The sequence below is a fragment of the Emydura macquarii genome, unplaced genomic scaffold, assembly GCF_026122565.2.
Source record: "Emydura macquarii macquarii isolate MOO-44397 ecotype Brisbane River unplaced genomic scaffold, CSIRO-AGI_Emac_v2 contig_1390, whole genome shotgun sequence".
In the NCBI taxonomy this organism is placed as follows: Eukaryota; Metazoa; Chordata; order Testudines; family Chelidae; genus Emydura; species Emydura macquarii.
This window is the reverse complement of record NW_027131527.1, coordinates 2,445,239-2,459,755: the sequence shown is the minus strand read 5'-3', so window position 1 is coordinate 2,459,755 and position 14,517 is coordinate 2,445,239.

Sequence of the window (14,517 nt, the reverse complement as noted above, 5' to 3'; positions counted from 1 at the left end):
AAATGATTGGTACTGGAAGAACGTTACAAAACACAAAAAACTCACCCTGGTGTATACATTAAAATTATTGCCTCTGGTTCTGTCAACTCAACAAGATAACAAGACTTCTGATCAAGCAGTGTATTTTTAGGTTTATTATTAACTTCCTGAAAGTTATTATACCTGCATCATTATATCTCTGCAAATAGAGTTGAGATAAAGATGTCCAAATTCAATACAGTATCTAGGTCCAAAAGGCATATACTGATAATGTCTTTTCCAGTTTTAAGTAGGGATGAGCTGTGGAGGTGTATTCAGCTTCAGATCAGGCCAGGCTTCGAGTCTGATGGCGCCAAAATCTCAAATGTTATCCTTGAGAAATTTGTCCTCCAAATAGTAGAAATTTCATGAGATCAGTTCTTCTTATGAGGTTTCATCTACATTGGAATCTGAAACAGAACATAGACTCCTTCAGGACTTGGATCTGCTTGCAATCAAAACTAGAGTGGACGGTTCCAATCCAGGGACTCTGACTCTTCCCATATGTTGATATTCAAAGGATTCAGAACCTAGATTCCAGACATGGCCTATTTCCAGTGTTTAAACTGCTACAGTTTCGAATCTGACTACCTACTTATCAGCATTTAAGGGCTTGCTAGTCGAATGATTGTGGAAGCAAATTGATTAGTTATCTTGAGATAGCCAGATAATTTGAAGTATTGACATTGCTTGTCCTGGTATTTGCCAGCTCTGCTTTCACCACCACCAAAAATAAAAACAAGAGCACTTACTACACATAGCAATGTTCTTTTCAAAATGCTTTATAAATATTCATGCCTCAAGAATGGGACAAATTAAACAGCTAAAACTCTACTGGTTTAGCCTGCTGCAAATGTAATTCGCTTCATTCCTAAAGCCTCTCATGATGCAAGTTTCTACAGTTCAGTTAATGATGCAGAGAAAGAATGGGAAGGCAGGGGCTTGATGCTGTGTTATATTCTTAGACTATCCACCGATAGCACAAGAGTATGTATACAAACCCTGATCCTGCACCACTCACACTGGGAGTCTTGCTAGTGACTTCAACAAGCATAGGTTCATCCCTTTACTACTTTGAGTTGAATTCAAGTAAATAGTTCAGCTGAAAAAAATGAAAACAAACATTTTAGAAATGTTCATATAATTTGTTTAAAAAAAATGCCAAAATGAACCATTTTGCTATTGTTTTGAATCAGCATTGCCTAGATGAAATGTCTATTCAAAACGACATTTTCAAGATGAAATTTTGATTTTAATTGACATTGAAAACAACTTGTTTGACCCGAACAAAGTTGTTTTGGTTTTTCATTTCAGCAAGATAAAACTGAAAATTCAGTTTCAGTTTCAAACTGATTTCTGTGCGTGTGCGCGTGTGTGTTTGTTCAGCTCCATTTATGAGTAGCAAAGTATTTCAAGGGAGTGTCCCTTCAAATTCATGCAGCATAGTCATTCAGGACCCAGTTCAGAAAATCACTTAGGCATGTGTTTAGGTCCATCCCTATTCAGGAAAGTAGTTAACCATGCTGTTGTTAAGCAAGTGCTTTCCTGAAAAGGGATGTTCTTCCGAACATAGTTAAAAAGCTGAAGTTCTAGATTTTCTAGAAAGCAATATTGTGTACGTGACTAGCCATCAATATTATGGGAATCCTTTCTTATTTTTAAATCCTCTCAGACTTAAAGGGCCATGAAGGAAAATAAAATGAAGGAAAATAAGGACCTTCAGATTCAATATGCAAATTTTCAAAACATTTTAATTCCTCCAGGGTTTCAAACTGAGCTTTGTAATATTAATAATGAGGCAGAAAATGTGCTATTTCATCTTCAGAAAAGACATTATGATCATGGTGAGAAAACAGGGAAGTTACTGACAGCCCAACTATGTTAAAATCAAGCTCAGCATGCAACTCCTGCAATTAGCTCCCTGTGGGTCAAATTAAAACAAAACTATAGGAAAGCAACAGGTGATTCTGCTATAGTTACAATGGTTCATATTTGTCATAATTTCCGAAGCACTTCTTATCCACTTATAACATTCCATTTATTTCTTTATAGAAAATCTTTGCTTACTGTACCATTATTATATATATGTTCAGAGCTCTGTGGGTCTGATCCATTGAAGTCAAATACAGATTGCTTATATTATTCTTATACAGGAAAACCACATGTTCATCATCTGTAAATGCAACCTCTTGTACTAAAGTATCCATTATGTATCCCCTGGCAATGCAGATTGCTAGCCAGCTGCAGGATTTATTTCTGTATACATAAGCCACAAAGAGTTTTTATTACCCTTGCTAGAAAGACACATTTCAAGCAAATATTGTGGTGCCATTTTATTTTTTATTAAAAATAAGGTAAATGTACATAAAGTAATGACAGACTAATGATATTTAGCTCTTAAATAGATCTCCCATGAAGGGGTATTTCTCAACACAAATAGGAAAGCAGGTACAGAAAAGTTAATGGAGAGTTTAGCAAGGAGTGGGTGTAATGTTCATCCTTTAACCAGAGCTGGCCCTAGACCAAAGGGTGCCCCAAGCAAAGAGCATCTTCAATCCCCCTCCCCTCCATTTGTTAAATTTTTGAATACGTTGTTTTTATTGCATTTGTAGCCCATTTCACGACTTTGATGCACGATTTGCATGCATGATTAAACCCTGTCATATAAGACCATAAATTTACATGCTAGGATGTACTGCTAAACCCTTAAAGTCTTGGCTACTTGTTGCCTAGACTACTATAAATCTCTGACCTCATTTCTCCCACTCCAGGCTATTCCAAATTCCATTTAAGATAACTTTCCAATATTTGTCCAGGTCACTCCTTCTTGAAACCCTATCTGAGCTTCCTGACTATTAGTGCATCAAATTAAAGCTCCTCACCCTCATCTACAAGGCTTTACATAATCTTGTTCCCCTGTAGCTTTTGCTCTGACTTCGTCCTCTTCCCCCTAATCTCCTGGCTTTACTGATCCCTTCATCTCTTTCCATCACCCTCTGCCTCCTTACTAACAGGGCAGTCTGCCAAGTGCTCTCTCCCTATTCCAGTTCACACCCTTCTTGAAACTCACTTATTCCCAGAATGCTTCCTACTCCCACCTGTAATTTCCCAGCTTCTCTCTTTCTCATACTGTTGGGCTGTGCCTTGCCTTTGTTTGCCTTATTTTATATCTTCAGGACAGGAAACACACCCAACTGTTTGTAAAACTTCATGTAAGCTTACAGTGCTATAGATGTGATCTTTAATTACACAATCATGAGTGTGTTAAAAATTCCCAGCTTTCCAGCTAAGGGAATGATAGCACATGTTCCAAGGAACATTAGAGTATTGGCATACATTTATCTGTAATTAAATCAGTTGATTCTAGACTTTTTCATCAGAGGATAGTGCAATACCCTGCAAGAGTTACATTATTTGTCACTGTACTGTAACACTCACACAAAGAGTCAAACGGACGCACAACATGGGAATGACATCTTTATCTATGAAACCAGCACAGCACAGGCAGCTCCTCCACCGTGCAGTCTACTCATCATGGAAGGATGGTCTCTTATACTGAAGACTAATAGAATTTCTCTATGCAGTGAATCCCTAGCCTTATTTCTGCATAAATTGTCAAGATGGGTGCTTATTAGCAACAGTTGTGTTTTGTGGTTGTGGAACCTGTCGTCTGGCATGGGACTGAGACCACCAGCTCATTTCGTATGTGTCGCGAGAGAGCCATCAGATGGTCACAACTTTCATTTGCTATTACCCTTGAGTTGGATTCGCACTGGTGACCTGACAGTGAAAGACTCTATATCCCATGACCAACCCCTCCACCATTCAGTCCCAACAGCATGCTGCTCTTCTCTAGTCAAGGATATCTTTTGTTACATAAAAGTTCTATTAATTGGTTTATCATAACACTGAGGCCCTCTAAAAATACAAATGTCAATTGTCTCCAGTGCCTTCATGTAGTATTACATAATACATCTGCCACAAGTTCTTGTGATGGGAAAGCAGTTAACTACTTATCTCAAGAGAAGTCAGTACGTTTCCTAATTACATCTACAGATGTATCTTTTGGATCTGAAAAAAGTGATGCAAACAGATGTGAGCATATTCTTTGGGGGAAAAAACATATTGGCTAACCATCTCACCTCTCAATTTAGGTGCTTGGATTGAGAGCATTCACAAGGAAGGGGTGACAGTTAGGGTTGCTGGGACTGACGCAGTTACCTAATCTGTTGTTTTTAGTTCTAGTTGTAACACTGATCGCCAGTAGTACTTTGTCAATAAACACAACTTTGTTGCCACAAAGATCTGTATTAATGTACCGAACAATTCTTTTGCCCCAGTAAAGTATTTCCCTTTATTATAATGTACATAAGAACTAAACTCAAATTGAAAAGCAATTTTTCTTTGAATAAGCAATTTAGCAATGTGTCACATGAGGCCATTCCTTTGAATTATCATGACACCAGTAAAAATTAATGCATATTATTTTAAAATGCTTGAGCATGTTTCAAAGGAGTGCCATGACAGTGTTTGCTTTGTGAAAGTTATGATTATGGCTAGCAAAACTCATATCAGTCATTGAAAGTTTGACGCCTAAAAGGAATCTACTACTAGAAGAAACGTGTGCGTGTGGCCATCATGTGCAACCAATGCATAGATAAATGCTACATAATTGATCTGGAAACTGAAATCTTCCTTGAGTGTGAATGTAGCACTCATGAAAGGTGACAGACCAACCTGAAACCTTAAGTCCTCTGGTCATCTACAAAAGTACAGCATGGACAACAGAAGCGCATACCTCTTCATGTTGTCTTGCCAATGTGTTTCAGTTCTGGTTGAGAGACCAGGAGAAATCCCAGTTCTCTCTCCATAACCCATTCCTTCACTGTCCCCTCTGCAGAGACTGCTGACAAGAGTGCCAATTCATTCTGGTTTTGGTAATAGATTTTGTGCTGTGGCTACCAGTCCACTGAGAACTAGACTGAGATCACCACTCCTGTTCCACAAGGGAAACTGAAATGGACATCAAATGAGATCAACTTTTGATCACTGCTAACTGACCTGATCTAGAGGTGAAGCGGTGACCCAGAAGTAAAGGTCTGTGTTTCATTATCAATTCTGCTGCGTGGCCCAGTCCACCTTTTCTAAAATAAAAAAGCTTCATCCTGACAAAATAAATGTTTCAAATAACAAATGACACTAAAGGTGCTTGTTAAAGCAGCATTGCTCAACTATGGTTTTTTGAAGAACTTGTAAGAGCAAGTGAGAATTTCGTGAAACAGATGTACCGATAGGGAAAATGTCAGCTATGAAGAATAAGAAGGGGAATTACACCACGGCCTTGAATAACGAAAAAAAAATCCCATTATTTATCATTCAGATTGAAGGACAGATTTAGACAAGGCTATGTCCTACGCAACCTCCAATACGCGCCTGAGTGGAATTTCCCTAAATAAATAAAATCTGCTCCCAAATTTCCACCTAAATTAAAATCTTGCTCATCAACAAAGTCAATGAGTGACTGAACTGCAAAAGCTGTGGAGATTTTTGTTGTTGTCTCCTTTCTCTGAAGTATCAGTGATGAGACAGTGGGTGGGATGGGCCAATGCTCTTCTGAGGTAGTAATCAGAATTTTCTCTCAGCTGCTTGACTTGTGGGTCCTATTGAGGTGCTCAGGGTCTAACTGAGCGCCACATGTGGGGTCTGGAAAGAAGGTCAGATTGGCAGGGACTAGTCACTTGCAAGCATTAACTGGGTATCTATAAATAAATCAATTCTCTGATATTGCGGGGGCCTCGAGCATTGGTGCAACTCGGTCCCTCCTATCTTTTGCTTGTGGCACATAATAGTTTAGTCTCCTATGAGCTGTAAAATGCTTTGGTCTAAGTTTGGTTGCTAGGTTTAGTGTGCAGGTGCTGGGTGGTGTTGGTGACCTGAGATATACAGGAGGTCAGATTAGATGATCTGGTGTTCCTTTCTGGCCTGAAACTCTCTGACTACCTTTAACACTTTTCTCTTTTCCCACTCCTATCTCTCTTAGGGCAAGGAATATCTGTTCTGTCTTCGTACAATGCTTAGCACAATGGGGTCCTGTTATGCAACTGAGACTCCTAGGTGCTACCTCAATACAAAAAATATAACAGTAAATAATAAATGGAGGACTAGAACACCTCTTTTCTCAGATTACCTCTCTTTAGAGGGAAAGAACATGAGCTGAAATTCATATAAAAATAGAAGACACGACAGCATTAGCCTCTCATCTTTGAAGGCCCAGGTTCAAATTCTGGATATTTGATCACACGCAAAACAGAGTGCACTACAAGATGTTACCAAAACTATGAAGCAATATAGGATCACTGGCCATTTCAAGGGTCTACACAGGATCAGCAGGTGTGTTGCACTGGCAGGACTGAAGTGTACTGCCAGGCGTGGTGGTGAGAAGCTTCCCACATCAACCCTGACCCAAACCATTGCTATCAGTCCCTCATCTTCCTAAGTGCCAAATTCATTTCAGTTTTCAAGAAATGATTTACATGAAGGTTAGTCAGTCTTCCTCAAAGCCCTGAGGGATAACAGCTGCACGACGCTTTCCCTTTAGCGTGCTGGCCCTGTGTGTGCAGCAGTTTATCAATTTAGGCAAAGAGTAAATCCAATCCCTGCCAAACTGGCAGAACCCCAGGCAAGTGTCATTCGTTAATTACAAGATGTGATACTTCTGAAACAGGGTAATTTCACTTGAAATAAACAGCAAGAGGTGGCCAGTTGAATTATTCTACATGAAAGATGTGCTGTAAAAACCATTTAGTGCATGTCAGGGGTAAGGCCTGCAGCTGTGCCTGCTCAGGACTCCTGACACCCCTGACTGACCACCCTGCCTAATTAGCCGAGGAAGTCAGGCGGCTAGTTCTTAAGTTCAGCAGTAGCAGCTCACTTGCTGTTCAAATGCCCCTGGACTCTGCCTCTGAGTGTCTATGCCACCATGCCCTGGTCCTCCACAGCTCCAGCCCAGAGCCTACCCTGCACCCAGCCCTGCTCCTGCCCTCCCTGACTCCTGGTGTTATGGTTCCAACCCTCAGCTCTGATTCCTGACTCCGTCTCTGTCTTGACCCTTGGCTCTGGCATTCAGATCCAACTCTGGTTCTGATCTTTAGCTCTGCTTCCTGGTTCTGGCCTTATCTCAATCCCTGGCTCTGGCATTTGGACTCTGACCGCTCGTCTTGATAGTGTAATTCTTACACATGTATCTTCTTAAATTTAGCCCAAAAGGCTTTTGCAGTCTCTTCCCAACTAATTGAGGAAAAAGGCAAAAAACAATACTAGATGTCTCAGATAGTGACAAAGGATGGCAGGTGTCTTTGTACCCATGATTAATAAGAGGACTGGAAAATATTTCACATTTAGGCTACATACATCTACTTTACATAAGAACTAAGCATAATAGGAACATGTCTATAACTGCCTGCATAACCAGAGGGTTACCAAGATATTTCTGATCATTCGTACTACAGAAGAGTCAGAGCTTATAATTTTTTTTTTATGAGTCCCAAACAGACTGGATCTCAAGAGCTATTTATTAAATTTTACTAACCAGAATAATAGGTTTTGCTTTAAGCATCGGGCACCAAGGAATGAAACCATCAAGCGTTGCTTGTTCTGCTCCTAAACTCCTTTGAGCATTATTATAAGGCATGGCATATCAAATCAGCTTTCTTATATAGCTCTCACATCTTTTAAATACTGTATCTTTCATGCACATTTTTGGACTGGGATTGAAGGATACAGGCACAAGACTTTTGTTCACCATTGCTCTTTAGAAGCCAGATGCTACAGTAGCCCTGGCCTCAATTAGAATCTCTAGCCATTACTGTAAAACAAATAATCTGTCTAGTTGGAAATAGAGGGAAAACTGAAATAGCTTGTTTAAGAAAATGAGGGAAACAACTATCATTGCCCCCTTTGGAGATGGAAGGAACGGTTAAAAATTAGTGAAAAAAATACACTCTGACAAAACCCTACTAGAAAGAGCAAAGCAGCTGTAAAATGTGACTTGTGGGAAGGATAGTTCTGACATCTAAACAAAACTAAGAAGGATCAGGCTAGAAAGAGATCGAACAGAACAGAAGTAGAACTAGGAGGTAGCACTCAGGCAATCAACTCTAACATGTCTGAATGAGAAAGCAACTCTATAAAGAAATAAAAAAGATACTTTGAAGGTACTCAGAGAAAGGCAGAGGGAAACTCTGAGCAGTCGAGTACTGCAGGGGAGTAGGCCAAGTGATTCTTAAAATGCCATAAATTATTATGAGAAAATGCTGTTCTTGCATTCTCTTATACTATTGCCCCAACTCCAAAACTCTACCTGTTACAATGTTCAACACTTATTACCACTTTTCCTCAAAATGAAACAATATAATCTGAAATTCTTTCAAAGTACAATATTCTTCACTGGAAACAATGAGCCAATTCATCCCTGATGTAACTTAACCAGTGCAACAGAATTAAACTAGGACTGAATTAATAATGCATTATCATCCAGTTTCTTCAGACTCTCTCCAACCCAGTAGTCCAGGTTTTCTTTATTTTCAATTTTAACAAGATCACTTAGGCTAGCTGTTTCATCTCCTTCATCTCACAAACAGCAGCCTCTGACTTCCCAGCCTGTTTGGGAGAGTGCACTCAAGGGAAGCACAGCTCCATCTCAATATCAACAACTTTCACAATTTTATCGTGTTTTGCAGCATTTAGTGTATTTCTTAAAGCCCCAGCTCCCGGGGTTGTATGAACACACAACAACTGAAGTTGTCTTTTAGAAACAACGTAAGTTTCTAGTTATCATGGTTATAGAGAAGAACTTGATAAAAATGTCCTGAGTGTAAGCTAAAGACTAAAAGAACAGAAGATAAAGAAGAACCCCAAATTTATTCTTCTTTAAAATCAAACTGTGTCCCAGTTGGCCATGTGTAAAATTTTCAAAAGCACCTAACTGACTTAGGAGCCTAAGTTTCAATGGGATTTAGCATCCTAAATCACCTTGGTGCTTTTAAAAATATACCCGTTGTCTCTATGCGTGTGCATGCTCTCCCCAAATACACCTGCATTGACACAATTTGGCTTCACTTTCTTATAGAAATTGTTAAAGTTTAGTTTTTGGATTGTGAGGGTTTTTTTTCGTTTCCCAGGATCTGGGAGGATTTTGGAGATAAATCTGATTATTGCTTTCACTACTGCTTTTCTCCCAGCTGGAGGCTCATTTCCCTGGCTTGCTCAGAATTTATTTTTCCTGCATCCCCTCTTCCATCTTGTTTCAGGTTGATAGAGTCCCAAACTTTCTTCAATCCCCTGAATGGCTGGTGTCAGTGGATTTTTATGTGGAGGGAACACAACTTCCTGTGTCTTACCGTTATAAAACTCTCTCAGCATTATTGAAATAGTTTGGTCTCCAAAGGTCAGTCACTTACAGATAATCTTGCCTTCATACACAGCTTCTTGTCAGTAGCAGTTTCTCCACTTCCTCTCTCCCCCTGCTGCAGATTAGGGCAAATAGCATTTACAGTTGACGCCCTGCCACCTAAATGAATATGCATCACACCTTTCCTTGTTATTCCACTTACTCTCCACCTAGTGGTCAAAACTGCAAAGTGTAACCCTACACAAATTTTATGAGAAAACATCTCAATGAGAATATATATATCTATATATCTATATATATATATATATATATATATATATACACACACACACACACACAAAGCAGAAGCTCATGTGTTCTAACTTCAGGAAACAAACAAAAATCTACACAGACTCATACTAAAATTATTACTTTTGCAAAGTTATTGCTGATGACATGGCTCCTCCCATTAAATGATTGGAACTACTCTGATGAGTAACATTACTCCCTATCTTAAATCTTGCAGGACTGGGCTCTATGTTTGCATAGCAGAGGATGAGTTTAGAAGTTCTGTCACCAAGCAGTATTGGTAACAATCTTAGTCTGTTCGGACAAGGGATTTCCCTCTTCCCCACAGTAAAATACAAATAGACAAATCCTGACATCCTTACTCAATTGAAACTTTCAATGAGATCTTACTTGAGGAAGGTTTGAATAATCACTCAGGTGCTCAGATATAACTGTGAATAGTGGCTATAAGAACCTAGATAGATGAGATAGATGCTTAAACCTTTGACTCAGTGTATTAGGACTCTTTACAGTTAAACCCTGCACAACTTGTATTTTCTTTTGTGATACGATTTATGTAACTCTAAGGGTTCTTTGGGTCATCTCAGACTCCTTGAATAACCATATGTAGACTTCGCAAAACTCAATTTTTATTTTTTTGATAATTTCAACAAAGAATACTGATGTTTAGTTTTAAGCATTCTTTTAGATTGATTTAAATTTTCACAGTTGTGGGAAATTATGGGAGGAGGTTAGATTAATTATTTAATGACAGTGGATGTTGAGATTCAAAAAGTTAAAGCTTTAACTGTTAAAACAAATTGTCAACATCACACCAAAATACATACAGTAAATATATTTTTAGCAAAAATGAGAGTCCTGTAGCACTTCAAAGACTAACAAATTTAATTTCTGCAGGTATAAGCTTTTGTGGGCTGCAACCCACTTGATCAGATGCAAGAAATAGAAATCAGATAGGGGGTATATATAAATACACACATCCAAGGGAACAACAATGGGGAGGGTAGGTGTTATCAAAGTCCTTTCAGTTAGAGTAGATGAGGCCTATTCACAACCATTGATTAGAAGGTGAGAATGTGTGAACCGTGACAATTACTTCTTGTAATGAGTTAATCATTCCAAGTCCCTATTCAGACCCAGTTTGATTGTGTCAAGTTTGCATACGAGTTCCAGCTCTGCAGTTTCTCGCAGATGATCCCTTACTCGCTCAAGCCATGGGAGGCAGACCTATCCTTGCTTACAGACAGCTCCCCAACCCGAAGCAAATACTCAACAGCAACCGTATACCATACAACAAGAACACTAACCCAGGAACCTATCCCTGCAACAAACCCTGTTGCCAGCTCTGCCCGCACATCGACTCTAGTGACACCCTCACTGGTCCTAACCACATCAGCCACACCATAAGGAGCTCAGTCACCTGCACATTGTAGCCTATAAAACTAGCCTGTTTGCTTGCATTATTATTATTAGAGATATTTTTCATATATATTTTGATATGATTGTGTGACTCAATAATAAAATTAGATATTTTATTCAGCTGTGGCCTGGAAGGTACCTTGCATTACATTCTGGATGACAGCTACCGTTAATATATATATATACAACCTTTGGCTTAGATAAATGTAGAATAGGATAAGACATATATGGTCATAACCTTTACCCTAGACAAGCCAAGTCAACCTTTGGCTTAGATAAGTATCAATGTAGAACAGGATAGGACATATATGGTTATAACCTTTACCCTAGACAAGTCAAGAGACATTAAAAGGGGAAGGGGCTGTCCCGGCTACCAAGATACTTTACAAGAACACCACAGAACCCACAATAAGCTAGAAACAACAAAGGTGAGATAAAAGACCACCTGGAGAAGGATGTGGATACGTCAATAATACGTACAAACCTAGTAGCCAATAGACAATATGTACCCCAAAAGTTTGAAGGTGGAAAGGCCAAGTATGGGCCCGGATAAAGGACCCATATTCTTGGGGGTATAAATAAGATCAAATCCAGCTCATCGGGACAGTCGACTGTCAGCTATCCTTGCTTAAAGTTTTATTTAGTGTTAAGATTCATTATTTTATATTCTTAAAGTTGTAATGTTAGTCTTAGCTTATAGCTCTTAGCTTTGAAGCAGCTCTTATTCCACTCAACTCCAACTTGAGAAATTAGACATCTCTTTCAACCAAGTCCAGGAAGGGTGTGAGTATACTAGTTTAAAGCATATCATAGATATATCTATCAAATAAGTCTTTACCTTTAAGATTGTATTAATCCATTATCCATTTGATTATTCATTTTATTGTCTCTATATCAGTCATTTGTTTATTATTTTGTGTTATTTTAATAAATTTATAAAATTATACAAATATTGGTTATCACTGGAATTCTTCCTGTGTTGTACCCGGTGTCCTTATAAAACTCACCTGAAGCCTGATTTAGGACACGAACCTCATAATCCTTTAATTAGAGCAACTGGCAAACCTATTACCCTATTCAATAAATTAATAACTATAAAATCAGGCTACAACATACATGTAATATATGCCATCATGTGCCAGCAATGCTCCTCTGCCACGTACATTGGCCAAACCGGATTGTCACTATGCAAAAGAATAAATGGACACAAATCAGACATAAAAATGATAACATACATAAATCAGTCGGAGAGCACTTCAATCTTCCAGGACACTCTGTAACTGACTTGAAAGTTGCCATACTTCTACAAAAAAACTTCAAAAACAGACTTCAGCAAGCAACTGCAGAGCTAGAACTCGTATGCAAACTTGACACAATCAAACTGGGTCTGAATAGAGACTTGGAATGGTTCTCATATTACAAGAAGTAATTGTCATGGTTCACACATTCTCACCTTCTAATTAATGGTTGTGAATAGGCCTCATCTACTCTAACTGAATGGACTTTGCTAACACCTACCCTCCCCATTGTTGTTCCTTATCCTTGGATGTATATATATATCCCCCTATCTGATTTCTATTTCTTGCATCTGAGGAAGTGGGTTGCAGCCCATGAAATCTTATGCCTGCAGAAATTAAATTTGTTAGTATTTAAAATGCTACTGGACTCTTCTTGTTTTTGCTGTATACAGACTAACATGGCTACCCCTCTGGAAGTTTTTAGTGAAGTAATTTCTCAAGTAGCATTTTTCTTACTTTGCCCATCTGTAAATTTCATCACCATCATCATCTGTGGAAAATGCATCAGTTAACAAGTATATGGTGAAGTCAATGTATATTGACATTTATCAATAAAATCTAATTCTTCTAAACCTACAACTGTTACCACAGTGTGGTCTTTGTTCCCCCTATGAATACATGGATGGAATTCCAACCAAAGTCACTGTGAATTGCTCCTTCAAAAATTGAGCAATGAAATAGGACCGATTGCAGGTTTCATTATTATGAAGCTACTTTAGAATCACAGATTTCAAGGCCAAAATGGACCATATTATAATCTAATCTGACTTCCTGCATAACACAGGCCAAAAAAGCCTCTCAGTCATTTCTGCAGCAAACATTCATTCAAGTGGGATCTGGAGGCCACATGTCCCCCTTCCTAGGTAGATATCTTAACCAGCGATAGAAAGTCATTCAAGCTCTGGCCCAATGAATATTTAATTCTTTATCAAAATGGAAGAGCATCAACAGGAAAGACAGAGGACCCACTCCATAATAGCTAATAGCCCAGTGATGAGGTCACGCACCTGGAATGTGGGAGACTTACATTGAAGTTCCTGCTCTGGAGGAATTTGAACCTAGGTCTCTCACATCTGACGTGAGTGCCCTAACCACTGATCAGTTCAGCTCAGATGGAGTAGTAGCCCCACCTCCACCATTTTGTGAATGGTGCCTAAGCTGCCTTATGCATCTAGGCCAAAATATCAAAACTTTAAGAAATGTCACATAGAACTGTTTTGATATTTCTGAAGCTTTTGGCCAAAAAGAAAACTTCACCAAAACAGATGCACATTTGTGAAGTGGTCCAGTTGAAGCTGCATTTTTCAGTGAAAAAGTTTCAGCTGAAATATTGCACCCCGCTCTAATCATTATTTATAACACTGATTTCAGACAGAAGATTTGGGTTGTTTTTTTCTTGCTTCATTGCTTTTCTGACTTTATATACAACTACTAAAGAGAAGTCAACAAGGGAAGAGGTGTGTGTGTGTATATATATATATATAGAGAGAGAGAGAGAGAGAGACAGAGAGGAAAATATTCAACAGAAATGATGGCAATGATTGTTGTCCATTAATATTCATCTGAGTATTTCACACAACTTCAGGTTTATATGAAGGTACGGGCTGTTGGTGCCAGTAAATATTCTTTTATTTGCAAAAGCATGCATTACAAGGTATTAAAATTAAGATTGATCCTACACAGTGGTAAGTACCTTTTAATCCTATTGAAGTCAGAGTTGAAGGCTCTCGTCTCCTTACAGGAGTAACTCAACCATTTGGTGCCTAAGGGCTGAAGCAGACTACATCACTGGCTATTGATGCAGCAACAATTAAAGTTTTGTATATTTCATGTAAAAGTTAAATTGTTAGTCAGTATTTTAGACAATACACAATCTAGCTTTTCTTCAATTTTACCTGCTTTGATAGTGTTGCTATTCATATGGAGTAGCTACTTTTTTCTATAGCTGAGGGCTGTTACAGAAAGCATGTAAGATTGTTTCCTACTAAAATTTGTGTGGCATCAAATATTTATTGGAATTATTTGGACGAAAAAGAAAAGAAAAGAATTTTTTTTTTTTCCAGAAAATTGTTTTGAATACTACTG